Raw genomic sequence first — 15,882 nt, forward strand, 5'->3', positions numbered from 1 at the left:
AGGCACTACGATTGCACTGTTGTGAGCTGGCTGGAACATTGCTGTGGGAAAACGAGTGTCTGACCACACCCAGGAGCTTTTGGCTGTGTATTGTTCTGGGTAGAGCTGTATGTGGGAAGGCAGAACGGATCCAACTGGGAAAGACAGAGAGAGAGAGTGTAAAGGAGCAGCTGCAAGCACAGTGGCTGATGCTGGAAGAAACCTGGAATGAGACAAGAGCTCTTGGTGCTGTGAGCAAAAGAAGCTGTTTCCTGCTTTCTGTTTCCTTCTGGACTCAGAGCCACAGCACTTTGTACATTCTTTGGAAACAAACAAACCGCATCAAAGAAAATACCTGATTCCATCCTCTGCCACCTGGAACGTGCCCGGGGGCCCGAAACTTTTTGACTAGCCGCTCGGGTCAGACAGGGGCAACAATATGAACAATAACAATACTGGGCTGACTATGGATTGTCACAAAGCCTTGGACAAAGGCCCTCTCAAGAGGCTGCTCAGGAGCACAGGTGGTCATGGGGTCAGTCCCCAGGGCTTTCAATCCTGCACTAAATTCAGCCCTGAATCTTTGGCCCTGTGCTAAGGGGCAGAAGTGTCTGGGGTAAATTCCCCTTCCAAAGCCCAACATGAAACAAAACTTCTATCTAATCCATCTACCCTTCCCTCCCTCTGCTTCTGGATCCAGCCAATCGCCCCTCTCTCTCTCCCCCTACCCACCCATCTAGCTATCTGTCTTTCTGACTGTGAGCACTCGATGGATAGAGGATGGTGTCTGGGTTTTTAATGGCCTAGCCCTGTGCATGGATGGTGCGTATCGTAGGCCAGGGAAGGCTGTGCCCCCCCAAACAGCCCCATGGAGCCCTGTCCACCCTGTGCCCCAAGGCCCCCTCCCGCTGCTAGCTAGCCCCAGCCCAGACAGCCTGCTTCTCTTCCGGGAAGGGAAGCCTGCTGGGGCTGGGGCAGCTGGGACTTGAGGTGGCTGGAGCCATGCTGCCTTGTGCTCCAGGGCTGGGTGGTTGGGACGTGTGCTTCCCACCAGGCACTCTGGGGCTGGAGGCACTTGGGTGATCTGGGGCTGCAGGGGGGCTGGCAGCTGCGGGGGGGGGGCAGGAACGGGGACGACTCTGGGCTTTGGAGGAGGGACTCAGATGGATGGGGTGGGCCAGGCCAGGGGCTAGCCTCCCCGAACCCCTGGTTCACCCACGGCCCTGAGCATTGCTGGGAGTTTGATGCCTTTACCTGCCCAGCTGGTTATGCGTGAGCAGGGAACAGCCATTGTTTTGTTTCTGAAACTGGAGCTGGCTGGAAACTATTTGTTCTGAGCTTTCATTCTCCAGGTTATTTTGTTCCTTGCCCAGGGACAAGGGATGCCTGGCTGTGAGCAGGTACCAGTGCTCCTGGGGGGTTGAGATGAGGCCGCTGTTGTTGATCTGCCTTTATGCAGCATTGGAAACATTCCTTTCGAAGCACAAGCTGCTGCTGATGGGTTTCTGTGTCCCAGGCTTCCTGCTTTCCCAGATGGGGGATAGCTGGGATGCTTGGGATGTTTGACACTATAAACTTTCCCTTCCAAATGGCAGCCAGCCCAGCTGAGACAAAGGGCAGCGGGGCAGGGATGAAACTGATATGGAGCCTACACAGACTGCTTCTGAGGCTAGAAAACCAATCAGTTACAGCTACAACCCCAAGCTGATGGATGGGCCCAGGAGAGAAACTGAAGCTCTGTCTAGACCAGTGAGGGGGGGCCTGCACAGAGAAGATGGGTGATCATAGCTGCCCAGCTTCCATTCCTGACCCAGGTTTTTTTTTCTGATGGTTATTTCTAACTTTGGTTATATATTGTTTGCCAGAAGCTGGGATTGAGCGACAGGGGATGGATCACTTGATGATAACCTGTCAGTTCATTCCCTCTGGGGCACGTGCCATTGGCCACTGTTGGTAGATAGGATACTGGGCTTGCTGGACCTTTGGTCTGACCCAGTCTGGCCATTCTTATGTTCTTATATTGTCCTTTATGCATGAAAATGCTTTATGGGTCTGGGCCTAAGAGTAGCATAATTTTGACCTGCACTCCCATCCCATCCCATCCCATTCTATTCTATTCTATGCAGAGGTGGCAGCGATGCCTATCGTGATAAGGTTGCCTGACAATTTCCCATTATAACACTCACTTTTCAGTTGTTTTATAACTTCTCCAAACTGTAATGGGTTGCCCTGAAATTTCCCATGCTAGGTGTCTGCATAAAGGATTTTTTGTTAAAGTTTCATCTGAATCAGTTCAGCCATTTCTGAGACTGGGATGAGGGGGAAAGACATTGTTTTGCCCATGTTAAATTTTTTTTTACAACCATTTAGTTGAGAAGCCTTAGCACCTCCCATGCTTTGGAGAGGGGACTTGACGTTTGCCAGGTATATTGCTCTGGTGTCACTGAGGTGTAAATTTCAATGTGCACGTGCTCATTAGAGACTTGTTAGTGTTTAATAGCTAAATACTCTGAAGGTTCCATCTCCAGGGAGCTTGGTCCATCTCCGCACAGCTCCTACATGTGGCCGGATGGCGCATGGGCCATCTCCCAGAGCAATTGACCATGCACCATCCCAGGGCTACAGGGGCTGAGCAGAACTTTTCCTTGAAATTGCCAAGGGACACTGTGGGGGGCCAGGTACCAGAACTGAGAGCAGGGTGACTGTCTCTCCTGTGCTCTCAGTGACCCTACAACTGGGCCCAGGTGGCATAGAGAAGGAGGAGGGCATGCAGAGAGGTGGAAGGTGGTTGCAACTAGTTACACTGCTCTCCTGTGCTAACTATCCCACCCTGCCGGTGACCCAAGATGCGGGTCAATATGGTTCCACGTGATGGAATTTCTCCTGTTTCAAGTTCTCTTTTTTTTTTTTAAATTTAGGAACTTGCGTCCAAAAACCCTGTTACTGAAGATTAAGGTTGCAAAGTCCGGCACTCAAAAGTTAGGCGATGCCAGAATTAAATTAGCCCCTCATCTCCCAGGGGTGTTGTGAAGATGTTAATATGTTAATGTTCGTGGAGATCATAGAATCATAGAATCATAGAATATCAGGGTTGGAAGGGACCCCAGAAGGTCATCTAGTCCAACCCCCTGCTCAAAGCAGGACCAAGTCCCAGTTAAATCATCCCAGCCAGGGCTTTGTCAAGCCTGACCTTAAAAACCTCTAAGGAAGGAGATTCTACCACCTCCCTAGGTAACGCATTCCAGTGTTTCACCACCCTCTTAGTGAAAAAGTTTTTCCTAATATCCAATCTAAACCTCCCCCATTGCAACTTGAGACCATTACTCCTCGTTCTGTCATCTGCTACCATTGAGAACAGTCTAGAGCCATCCTCTTTGAAACCCCCTTTCAGGTAGTTGAAAGCAGCTATCAAATCCCCCCTCATTCTTCTCTTCTGCAGACTAAACAATCCCAGCTCCCTCAGCCTCTCCTCATAAGTCATGTGCTCTAGACCCCTAATCATTTTTGTTGCCCTTCGTTGTACTCTTTCCAATTTATCCACATCCTTCCTGTAGTGTGGGGCCCAAAACTGGACACAGTACTCCAGATGAGGCCTCACCAGTGTCGAATAGAGGGGAATAGATACTGTGGTGCGAGCCCCACAGATACACTATAATGTGGTGTTCATGGTAGGACTTGGCTGGTGTGGGTTAAATAAGTCCTGGGGCTCCATGCTGAGTGGAAGATACAAAGGGATATCCAATAACTGACTGAGACGGGTCCTGTGGCAAACACCCCATAAGCTCATGTAATTAACAACTGCATTGTAATGGAGATGCACGAGGGGGCTGAAATAAGGTTGCACAGGTAACTTAATACTGGCCTTTCCTCAGTTCCGGTGGGGATCTGTTCCACAGTCTCAGCCTGGCCCCCATGAACACTCTGTCCCCTGCACAGGTGAGCATTTCCCTGGACTTCCCCAACCGTTCTGTCAATGTTTTAGATCCTGAGCTGAAGCCCCATTGATTATTCCAGTCTAGAACCCCCCTCCTGCCAGCTCTGCCACATCCCCTCAGTCCTGATCTCTGGCCTCCCTTGTTATTCCAGGCCCGTCCCTCCCAATTCTGCTTCTGCCCCACATTCCTAACCTGCAACCATTTCTGCTAGTCCAGCTCTGGGTTCTCCACACACAGCAGCTGCCCCCCTCTTCCCCCTCATCTCCCTGCTACTTCCCAGATGCTCAGCTCTGCTAATACTCCTCAATCCCAGCCCGCAGCCCTCTGCTATTCCAGTCCTTGACATGTACCAAACTGGGTGGAGGGCTTGTGCCCACCTGGAATGCCTGGGTGAGCCCCTGCCATGTATTTTACTTGTGGCCTAGCACGGTTTGAACCTAGACTCACCAGGGTAAAGGCTAGTACAGGGACTCCTGCTGTCAGCGCTTCCAGTTTGCATTGCCTTAGCACAGGAAGGCAACAAGGTTTAGTGGTGTGAGCAGAGGATTGGGAGCCCTGAATTCCAGCTTGGACACCAACACATGGTGCCCTTGAGCAACTGACTTAATGCATCTGTGCCTCAGTTTCCCCGTTTGTAAAACTGAGCTAATATTTAGTCACTGCCTGTGGGTGAGGTGGGGTGAGGGTCACTGTACGTGCAGATAGTGCCGGGCAGACATACAGCTCTGTACAGGGGATGAAACAGCCAGCGACCAGAGACAGGAAACATGAATGTGCACAGGGAACACGTGGGAAGGAATGAACTTGTCAGCAGAGGGCACTGTGACCTCAGGGGAAAGGGCCGCCAAATGGGAACTGGGGGAGAGTTTAGCCACAGGACATGCTCTAATTTACAGCCCCCCGCCCGGCAGCCCCTGCGGTGTTGTCTTTTGCTACCCAGCCTCCATCCCCGAGTCACTCACACGCTTCTCAATTAACGTCTCTCTTTTTTTTTTTAAACAGTTCTGTGTTGGTGAAAGCTGGGAGTGAAGCTGGGGAATCTCCCCCCCCCCCACCCGTCTGTCTCTTCCCCACCCACCCACCGCTGGCCCTTGATCCAAATCAGCTTGAATCTGTTTCTAAGACCACTTTTTCCCTGGTGTCACACACACACCCCCGGCTGTCGCCAGTCACTGGTTAAACAGCATTAGCCTCAGCTGGTCCCAAAGCATGTTTCAAAGCTCTTGAGCCCTCTCTCTTGCCCTGCAGGAGCCAGCAGGAGTTACTGGGGCCATGAAAGGAGAGAACATGGGCCTAGTATAGACAGGGCGCTGCCTCTCTTGCTCTGCCCTCCTCCTTCTACCCTGGCCCTCTCTCTCCTGCTGGTCTTTTGGGTCGGTTCAGGTTGCCCTGTGCACCGCACACCGCAGCTAGCGCTGGATGGCCCCGAGCTCGGGCTCTGCTTGGCTGACGGGCTCTGAAAGAACTTGGGCAGGTTCCACGCTGCACCCGGCAGGAGCCCGGGGTGCCACCGAGCGCAGCAAAGCCGTGCTGAGTGGGAAGGGAGTGAGGCAGCCACAGGGGGAGGAAGCAGCCCTGTTGGGGGGCTAGGGTCAGTGTGGGGAGAAAGGGGAATAACCTTCGTTTCCCCAATCGGTCCCCTATGGTCTCCAACCCTGGGGCTGCCCACCCAGGCCCACCCACTAATGCTACTACCAGCAAGACAGTGGCAGGCTCTGAAAGGCCCTTTGTAAACAGCGTGTTTATTTCTGTGGCTCCCAGATCAGGGCATCCTGTGCAGCTCTGATCCTGCGAGAGCTCTTATCTGCTGAACCACAATGCAGCACATGGTCTCCGTCCCGTGGGCCTGCCTGCGAGCTCACTGCCGTGACCCAGGCGGAATCCATCCCGACTCGGTGCCGGAGAGGGGAGAACCATATTGTGCTGCTGGTGTGAGCGCACATGGGCACTCGTGGGCGCCGTGAGTTTGGGAACCACCCAGCTGACAATTCGCAAAGAGGCTGGCCTCAGAGGAGCTCACTGGGGAACCACTGAGGTTGACTGATGACGTGCACATCATATAGCAAGGAAGAATGACAGGTTTCAGAGTAGCAGCCGTGTTAGTCTATATTTGCAAAAAGAAAATGAGTACTTGTGGCACCTTAGAGACTAACAAATTTATTTGAGCATAAGCTTTCATGAGCTACAGCTGAATGCATCCGATGAAGTGAGCTGTAGCTCACAAAAGCTTATGCTCAAATAAATTTGTTAGTCTCTAAGGTGCCACAAGTCCTCCTTTTCTTTTAGCAAGGAAGAAACATCCCTTCCCCGGGGAGTCGCTGGTACCTGAATGTTCAGAGAGAGAAGACAGGTTTCAGAGTAGCAGCCGTGTTAGTCTGTATTCGCAAAAAGAAAAGGAGGACTTGTGGCACCTTAGAGACTAACAAATTTATTTGAGCATAAGCTTTCGTGAGCTACAGCTGAATGCATCCGATGAAGTGAGCTGTAGCTCACAAAAGCTTATGCTCAAATAAATTTGTTAGTCTCTAAGGTGCCACGAGTCTTCCTTTTCTTTTAGAGAGAGGAGACATTCTTGTCATATTATTGGGAGGCACCAGGTGGCTCTGTAGTCGATAGGGTTACACGCTCTTTCTAAATGATTGTATAGGCAGTTAGATCTTGGAGAAGTTCTGTGGGGTGAGCTGCAGTGTAGTTCTTAGAAACTGAGTGTTAAGCACCCTTAACACAAGTAAGAGTGTTTGCTGCCTTATTTCTCTAGCTGAAATAATTTCTTAGGTGTAGGGTTGTTGCCTACAGGATCCCCTCATGAGCAAACACGTTACTATTTACAATGCAATTACATAGATGTGCATGTGGAAAACAGTGAGAAAGGCAAACATCAGCTGTGTTTGGATTATTCATGGGGAACAATTTAGTAGATGATTGTAGCACTTTGCTCATGGATAATCTACAGAGAAGACTTTGGTTCTAACAGATGGGCTTGTTATATGCAATTGCCCAGTGAACGGTTAGTGCAAAAGTATTTCACCAAACTATTTGCTATTGCAAAATGAGTGTAACATCTCACACTATGTGATGGGTCAGCTAGATCACATCATTGTTTTTGCTCTGAGGTTGGATGTTTCCCAAACCCAGAGTCCTTTCAAGTGTAAATAGGGAATCGAAGCAGGCAACAGACACCACAGGACCTGATGGGTTGTTTTAATTCCAGCAAATGTTTGCAAATACTTTTTTGCAGTATCTTCTTAGCTCTATCTTAGTCTGTTTATCGCCTTCCTGTCATTTCGGTGAGGCGCTCAAAACACCACGGCGGTGGGCAGGCGCTATAAACATTGACTGCAGATGAGATTAGCTGGAGGTCTCCGGGTATGTCTGCAGGCGGAGGAGCCAGGAAGGACTGGAATTGGCATGAAGAGAGGCGTGTGTTTTGTTTTACTGTTAATGAGTGGCCTTTTCACAAAGAACCAACCACTCCAGTCTGGATTAAGGGTTTAGCTCATCCCCAGAGGCTAATTGAGAGCTGACCCGTGGATTCACAGAGCCGGCCTGGACTATATGAAAAAGAGGCCTTGCTGTGCACAAATGCTGGAACTTGGCACCACAGCTGAGATGCTCTGAGCTGGCAGAGGGGAAGAAGCTCTCGGCAGCCTTCTGCGTACTGCTGCCTTACCCTATGGCTAAGCTTAGCGCCAGACTAACCTGGCTCCTGCCCTATGGCTCCGGCTGGGTTCTCTCTCTGAATTGCCAAAGCAGACTCAGAGCGGGGTGCTGCTGGCTAGCGTCTCTGGGAAAGATCCCATTCTCCAGCTGTCTCAAGAGAAACCACTCCCAGTCATAAGCTACCTAAGTACAAAGCTACAGGGCCAGAGAAGGCGGTGAACTTCTTCCTCAAGCAGGTTTCAGAGTAGCAGCCGTGTTAGTCTGTATTCGCAAAAAGAAAAGGAGTACTTGTGGCACCTTAGAGACTAACAAATTTATTAGAGCATAAGCTTTTGTGAGCTACAGCTCACTTCATCGGATGCATTTGGTGGAAAAAACAGAGGAGAGATTTATATACACACACACATGCGGGCCTGGCATGACTCAAATGAGATGACGATTATTAGGAGGTGAAAGGTTGCTGTGAAGAAGGAGGTGGGGTGGAGGGATAGGAGTGGGAGCAGTGTGTGGGGAGGGAGGGTGGCCCCAGGCTGGAATGGGGGGTCCTGGTATTTCCTGCCAGGTCCATGGCCAATCCCAGGTGCAGCTGCCGCTATCCCAGCCCTGCCAGGTCCCGCTCTGATCTCTGCTCCTCTCCAGCCACATTCGTGAGTTTATGGGGGGATGGATCCCCCACAATATTTCCATAGTGGGGTGCTAGTCGCCCTCCCCGACCCGGTTCCTCTGCCCCTGGTATTTATGGGTTTTGTGTTAACAGCCTATGAACATGACAGGAAGAGCCCTCGGTCACGGTGCTAGCCCCTCCTGGGGTACAGCAGTATGTGCTGAGTCATGCATGTCTATCCAGGAGGAGGGGAGATTTATTTCCTCTGCCTTTATAAAGTCAAACCCTTTGGTGACAGGGCTCCATTCTCCCCATGGGGAATGACAGTGTTTCGTTGTGGATGAGAGTTCCCCAGGCCAAGCTGGACTCTGCTCACCTATCAGGACTCCTGACTGGGCTCATGCATAAATATTCCTTTGTCTGAACGAAGCTGGGCACCACACACCACGACTGATAACCCTCCTCGGCAGTGCACAATTCAGACCTGCTCCCTGTCCAAGCTCCCTGTCCAGTGCTTGCTGAGAAGGGAACGGAGCAGGTAGCAGGAATGTGAGTTGTGAAATGCGGTGTTGATTGCAAACAACCTGAATCAGGTATCGCAGACACAAACACCAGCCAGATAACCAGCCAGCCAACGTGCAGGGCCCTGGTGTCAGGCCCGAACCGCCCCGGGGTGACACCAGGAAGGAATCTGGCCCTGTGCTTCCTTAGTGTTGAAAAATCTATTCATTATCTCTGTATAAATGTTTAAAGTGGTGGTGTGAAATTCAGTGCAATCAAATTGATGCTCACGGAAAGGTGGAATTCAGGTGGGAGGAGATGCCAAAGCCAGGGCTAAGGACATTTTCCTTCTCTGTTTCAATGTTCCATGGTCCCTGCTGCAAGGAAATACTGCAGAGAATTCAAAGGGAGCAGGACACACAAATGATCCTGGGGCTGGAAAACAAGCCACCCCAGGTGAGGTAAAAAGGCGCTCAACAGATTCAGCTGATCAAAGAGAAGCGTCGTGCGGTGGCTTGATTGCTGCGTCTGACACACGGACAGGAGAGCTGAAACTGGGCAGCTTTTCAATCTTGCTGACAAAGATGGAACAAGATCCAACGGCTGGAAGCCGGAATTAGACCAACTCAGCCGTGTAGGAAGGTGCAGCCATTTCTTGGCAGTGGGAGTGGTTAGATGTTGGAACTATTCACTGGGGCGGTGGTGGCCTTTACAATGAGATTAGAGACCTTCCAGAAAGATAGGCTTTAATCCAGCCTCTGGCAGAAATTCAGCTGTTTGTGCATGTTGGGGTAAGCCTGGATGGGCATGGATGTCCCGTCCAGCCTGGGAATCTGTGACTCTGTGAATCCCCCTGTTCATCCCCTTCCTTCACAGGCCATGGGGAGAGTGGGGTTGCCAGGATTGCCCTCCTGATAGGGTTGCCACCCTTCCAGTGTTCACCCAGAGAGTCCTGGTTCTGGCTTGTGTGTCCCAGTGCCATTTGACAAGCCCTGATCTGGGGAGGAAGGGGCAGAGCCTTGGGGGAAGAGGTAGAGCAGGGGTTGGGGCCTTGGGGGTCCGGCTACCAACCATTAGATGGGTGGCCACCCTAGCCCTCAATGTGCGCATACCACTCATAGCTGTGTATGATGGCAATGTCTAAATCTCATTCTTTAGGCTTCAGGTGGTTGCCTCCAGGGGTCAGGAAGGAATTGCCCCCTTGATATGCAGTTGTAATTGTGGGGTGGGGGGTGGCAGGGTGCCTTCCTGTGAAGCATCAAAGGTTGGCCACAGTGAGAGATGGGGTACTGGTGGGGATGGACCAGTGTTGTGAGATGGTGCAGAGCATCCTCTGTCTTAGACACCTGGCTGGTAGGTCTTGCATACATGCTGAGGGTCTAATTTAGCCCCAGATTTGGGGTCAGGAAGGAATTTCTCCCAAGTCAGCATGGCAGGGACTTTGGGGGTTTTCACCTTCCTCTGCAGAGTGGGTCACCTGGGGGAATCACCTGGGCAGGTCTCACCTAATCAGTTCCTGTCATCGCAGACGCCTCAGACATTGCTGACATCTCAGCCTCTCCTGGTCTCTGCCTGTAGGGACAGTTAATTAAAGTCAGCTTAAGTTTGGTTAAGAAAATAATATCTGCTTTATGGTTTGTGGCTAGTACGGGAAAGGCCCCAATCAACACGTAAAATAAGCTCAGGAGAAGAATAAGTAATATTGTTTATAGTGTGGGAAAGAAGTTTGGGTCAAAAGGAACTGCTCAAGTGAAAAGCTGCAGTAATAAGACAAAGGGAAACTGTCTTAAAAGAAACAAGCAAAAACCTTCCCATGGTTCTCCTGGTAAGTGCGGTGGGTTGGGGGAGGAGATAAGAACGGAAGGCCTTGGCGGAAGGGAAGGAGCAAGGCTGAACTGCTTCAAACTGGGATTTTGCTAAAGCTAGCAAAGGTGAGGTGTATAAAGAGAGCTGTGAATGTGAAGGTGCTTTGTCAGACCCGACCTGATGACGCCGGGGCACGGCAGGATGAGACGGTCATCCCCAGGCCTGGCCTGTTTGTAAGTATACTGAACACTGCTCGTGAACACTTCGTTACTGTACTGGGCGTAGTGACGGCTGGGTCTTAGACTGTCAGACGAGCGTGGAGCAATTGTATAAATACCCTTTGGCCTTTGGGTTTAATCAAGGATTTCTGGTTAAATTAGTATTGTGGTAGTACCCTGCCTAAATTATACCAGTGTTCTGGGGACCCACGAAGGGACCTCCACTGGCATTAATTTCAGTTGCTCTAAACCCCCAGACTGAAGGCATAGAGCAGGGGTGGGCAAACGTTTTGGCCTGAGGGCCATATTGGGTTGCAAGACTGTATGGAGGGCTGGGTAGGGAAGGCTGTGCCCCCTAAACAGCCTGGCCCCGCCCCCTATCCGACTCCTCCCACTTCCCGCCCCCTAACTGCCCCCCTCAGAACCTCTGACCCATCCAACCCCCCCATCTCCTTGTCCCCTGACCGCCCCCTCCTGAGACCCCCTAACCCTAACCACTCCCCCGGGACCCCATTCCCTATCCAACCCCCCGTCCCCTGACTGCCCCAACCTCTATCCACACCCCTGCCCCCTGACAGGCCCCCTGGGACTACCACACTTATCCAACCCCTCCCGTTCCTCGTCCCCTGACTGCCCCCTCCTGAGAGCCCCTAATCCTAACCACTCCCCCGGGACCCCACCCCCTATCCAACCCCCCGTCCCCTGACTGCCCTAACCCCTATCCACACCCCCGCCCCCTGACAGGCCCCCTGGGACTCCCACACTTATCCAACCCCTCCCGTTCCTCGTCCCCTGACCAGTCCCCTGACCACTCCCCCACCAGAACCTCCATCCCATCAAACCGACCTCTGCTCCCTGTCCCCTGATTGCCTCCTGGGACTCCCTGCCTCTTATCCAACCTCCCCACTCCCTTACCATGCTGCTCAGAGCAGCATGTCTGGCAGCCCCGCTGCTCGGCCAGAGCCAGACATGCTACCGCGCTGCCCTGCATAAGTGCGCAGCCCCCCCGCCCAGAGCACTGCCCGCGTGGTGGCATAGCTGCGGGGGAGGGGGGACAACGGGGAGGGTCCAGGAGTGAGCCTCCCCAGCTGGGAGCTCAGGGGCCGGGCAGGATGGTCCTGTGGGGCGTAGTTTGCCCACATCTGCCATAGAGACCTATCCTCCAGAGTTACAATAATTTCTCTCCTAACCAGAAAATCAATAGCAAAAGGGAGATGGAAGGTACTTTGGATACCTGTGTGGAAAGCTTCTTGGCAAAGCTCAGCAGAGGCCTGTTGAGTGCCACTGAACTTTTAAAGAATAAGACCCGTGGGTGACCAAGAAGACAAATGTGAACACTGCCTTCTTAAACCACCCAGGGTAAAGAAAGCCCAGCCTAAGGCAGCAGTGTTACAGGGATTGCACTTGGTGGCTAAGGCTTTGCAGGCAAAGGGCGCCACCTTGAAGGATGAGTGCAAAAAGCACAAAGCTGAGCTCAGGGCCGCGGAGAGAAATCAGTGGATGAATGTGTCACTTTGGGAGATAAGTGGTTTAAAGAAAGAAGCACTCCGAGTTCAAAGTAGCTTCCGCACAAATTCACACCTCAGAGTTCAGAGGGAAGTAACCAGTCAGGGGTTGTGGATATGTTAAAAAACTGGAAGAAGTCATCATGAGGGTGCTAAAGGGTTAAAAGTTTGGTTTAATATTGAAACCCAGTTATGGCAGTACAGCTCGGGGACAGTCACGCTCGGTGGAAGTCTGGTTGTCACATCATGCAAACAGGAGGTTAAGTGGCAAGATCACCACCACTCTGCTTTTTCCCCAGGAGCCTTTACAGCCATTCCAAAGAAACATGGACTCTTTGCCCTAAGAAATGCTCTGTGAATAAACAATTGTAAATGGCTGCTGCAGGCAGAGGGACAATATCATTAGACTATGGATGATTTAGTCAAAATCACTGAAAAGGACAGAGGGATTTCTATGAGGTTGGACTGCTTCCCAATGTACCAGTGAGGATGTAACCTGGGTACAGTTGTGGAGGCAAATTATTAAAAACAATGTGAGGGGCATTGATCAGCTCAAAGAACAGATTGTAAGAAAAAAGGGGAAACCATCTAGTAAGTTACAAAAGAAATACTGCTTATCAGAACAAGACAAATCTCAGTGTAACAATCATAGAATCATAGAAGATTAGGGCTGGAAGGGACCTCAGGAGGGCATCTAGTCCAACCCCCTGCTCAAAGCAAGACCAATCCCCAACTAAATCATCCCAGCCAGGGCTTTGTCAAGCCTCAAAGGAACCTCAGAGGATGGAGATTCTACCACCTCCCTAGGTAACCCATTCCAGTGCTTCACCACCCTCCTCGTGAAATAGTGTTTCCTAATATCCAACCTAGACCTCCCGCACTGCAACTTGAGACCATTGCACCTTGTTCTGTCATCTGCCACCCCTGAGAACAGCTGAGCTCCATCCTCTTTGGAACCCCCCTTTCAGGTAGCTGAAGGCTGCTATCAAATCCCCCCCTCACTCGTCTCTTCTGCAGACTAGATAACCCCAGCTCACTGAGCCTCTCCTCGGAAGTCATGTGCCCAAGTCCCTAATCATTTTTGTTGCCTTCTGCTGGACTCCCTCCAATTTGTCCACATTCCTTCTGTAGTGGGGGACCAAACTGGATGCAGTACTCCAGGTGTGGCCTCATCAGTTCTGAATAGACGGGAATAATCACTTCCCTCGATCTGCTGGCAATGCTCCTACTAATACAGCCCAATCTGCCGTTGGCCTTCTTGGCAACGAGGGCACACTGCTGACGCAAGTACTGTATGCTAACCCATTGCACCACTGGAGCCCACAATCATCTCACTGATGTCTAAGACAGCTGAGACAGAGAATGGAGGAAAAGTGGCAGTAAAACAAAACATTGCTAGGATATAGCAATTACCAGTGCCCAGGCCCAAACAGTTCTCCCGCCTGTGGAAAAGCTTATTTGAAGCTTAAATATCAAAATAAAATGTCAGGTTAGAAATGTGAGCAACTGCAGTGTGTCCTCAGCTCCAAACTCGCAATTTACAAAGGGAAAAAGTCAGGAGCATCAAACCATTTTTAGGAAAGAGGAAGGTTCAGAGGCTCTGCTGGCCAGGCGAAGCCAAGCAAGTTAAAAATATTTATTTGCTTTCTTGTGATAAACTGTTTACAGCCCAGCAAGGAGCCTCAGGATTTAATTTTAGAAACCCCCAGCTATTTAAAAAGAAAAGATAAAATGTATGTGTGAAATAAATGGGCTTTAAAAAAAATCCACTGAAATCTATTCAAATTTTTCATTCAAAGCTGCGGAACTGACAGACACTTTTTGCCAAGCACAGGTAGCCAGTGTTCGAAGGGTTCATTATTTAGCATGTAAACCTTTGCTTTTATACAGTTCAACGTCTTTTTAACTAAGGATGAGAGCATGTGATCGTGGCTGTGACAGAGTCGGCCAGGACCAGGAGAGTGGGGAGAGACCCTGGATCCTCTTTCAGTAGTAAAACAGCAACTGAAAAAGCTGCAGAAGAATGAAAAACTACAAAGACAGCACCCCTCTGGAGCAAGGGCCGGGGTAAGGTATACAAGAGAAGTAGTGTCAGGAACACGGAGCCTTGAGGTGGCCCTGAGCAATCAGACAGTCACTTTGATAAGGGTCTGTGGAAACTCTGCGAGCTCAAAATAAAGTTGTGCTTCATGTGAAAATTGATGTAACTAATATAATGTGATAGCAAAGAAAGTGGGAGTTAAACTCTGGAAGGACTGTGCATTTCTCCCTGGATGGTGCAATGTATATGTAAAAGGGGTAAAAGAAAGGTAAACAAAGCACGCTACTTAATTAAAATCTTCTTTTTCCGGAGACTGTGTACTTCGGAAGCAGAAACCAACCCAGCACCAAAAAAAGATCCGTGCATTTAAGAAATGGTGCTTAACCAGTGTAAACCTTTCCAAAAGTTATGATGAATTGTGGCGTAAAGTAAATGTTGTTAGGGAGTGAAAACCTACATGGTGGTGGTGTGTAAATGAAGAAGAGTAACAGTATTAAAACTAAGTAACTGAATAATAGACTGAAATGCCCAAGCTTGAAAACAAATCCAGCTAATGGCTTACGGTTAAACCTGTTATGAAAATGTTGGCCAATCTGGGGGTGATATTCTGGTGCACACTGCTGACCAGGAAAGCCCTCTAAAATTATTGGAACCCCTGTGTGCAGGAGGTTTTCTTCCTGGGACTACCCCTGCAACCCAGCCAGCAAGCTGCAGACAGACAAAAGAGTGAAGTGATTTTGGAGTGGCCCCTCCCTGGTTCAGACCCAGCGCCGCGATTTCATCCCTGCCGAGGCAATCGCTGCACGTCTCTACCAGCTCCTGCAATAAAAGGTTGAGTAGGAATGTCCCCACCCCCAGCAGTGTATAAATTAAAAGAGGCTTTAACACAAGCGCCAGGTCTTGGCACCCCAGATTAGACAAAACTTTTTGGATTGTTTGTAGAAACCAGGGACACAGCCGTTTCAGCTGCGTGGATTTAGGACTGTCATGAGAGAGAAAACCTATTGCCCATGCATCCAGGATACTGAATGGCGTTGAAAACACGTATTGCCTGTTTCGTGGCCTCGACACATTTTAGATAGGGTTGGGACGCATAAAACAATACACTGCTCATACTCCCTTCAAGTATCCTTTGTGTGGTAAAATCAAGGGTGCTACGGTGTCTCTCCACATGCGAGTGCCCTGGAAAAGGGGCCCTAATCTTTTCTCCCATGTGCAGTACATCAGTTAAATTCTGCAGGGCTGCACCCTGAGGGGCTGACAGCATATGCTGATGGGTCGTCCTATCACCAAAGAGGGACAGGACCTGGGGTTTGCTCCCCCTCGGTGCCGGCTGTGCAGTACAGGTGTAGTATGCACACTGCCCAGTCCGCTGGATTGGCTGCTGTAACAGAGGCATTCCCACTCTATGACAAAGCACAAGTGCCGGCAGGTGTGATCTGTCCAGATACGCTCAGACTCTCAGTGAGTGTCTCCCTTGGTGGAGCATGAATTTATTTTGCCTGCAGCTCACGATCCTTGATGCTATTGAGCCCTTTTTTTCTATGCCTGGGAACCAACAAATCAATGGGGTGAGTCAGCAGACCCTGTGGTTAAGGTAAAAGCTCACTCTGGACATGGGGAAGCCAGCAAG

This window comes from Dermochelys coriacea, chromosome 1 (genome assembly GCF_009764565.3).
Source record: "Dermochelys coriacea isolate rDerCor1 chromosome 1, rDerCor1.pri.v4, whole genome shotgun sequence".
In the NCBI taxonomy this organism is placed as follows: domain Eukaryota; kingdom Metazoa; phylum Chordata; order Testudines; family Dermochelyidae; genus Dermochelys; species Dermochelys coriacea.